Here is a 725-nt window from a genome sequence, read left to right on the forward strand (position 1 = left end):
TTGTACAGTGGAACCTATAGGTTTTCCGAGTAGCAACCAACAGACACTTAGAGGCTAGAGCCAATCGGAAGATGCGAGGCAGGTGCAGGTCACAACGGCGCGGATGAACTAAGCAGTCCGGGGGTCGGAGAATCTCAATGGGCCGTCAGGGATAATCATTACATACTAATGATGCGTGCTAAGGCGGAGGTTCCTAAAACGAAGAGATGCCCTCATAACCAGTAGCAGCATGCCATCTGTTCTCCACTACAAGACAAAACCCATGTGCAAAGGCGGAGGTTCCTAAACAAGAAGATGCTTTCACGACCAATAGCAGCACGACAGGTGTCAGGGACTACAGGACAAAGCCCAGCGTCTAACGTTTTCTGACAGGGTTGCAGGTTCTAGAAGGGGGGAACGCATAAAAAGAAGGAGATCCTTGGTATGTAGGGACGCGCACACACTCCCTCGTCACTTTGGCCACAACTTTTCGCTTTCAGTCGTTTTTTGAGTCTCTCTCTACTTTTTCTGGGGAAAAATGACCTGACTTGAGCGTCGGAGGGCCTGATCCGGGGACTTTTTCCCTGGGTTTTGGTCTCTAACGTGAAGGGGGGATTGTCTGAGTGTGCGCAGGGTCCTGCAGCAGCGTCAGCCACCCGTGGGAGCCGAATCACTTACGACTTTCCGTCAACAACCCTACCACCGCGACCAACCTCCGTCCGACTCAGCTTTCGGACAGGATCACT

The sequence above is a fragment of the Zingiber officinale genome, chromosome 8B (assembly GCF_018446385.1).
Source record: "Zingiber officinale cultivar Zhangliang chromosome 8B, Zo_v1.1, whole genome shotgun sequence".
Classification (NCBI taxonomy): Eukaryota; Viridiplantae; Streptophyta; class Magnoliopsida; order Zingiberales; family Zingiberaceae; genus Zingiber; species Zingiber officinale.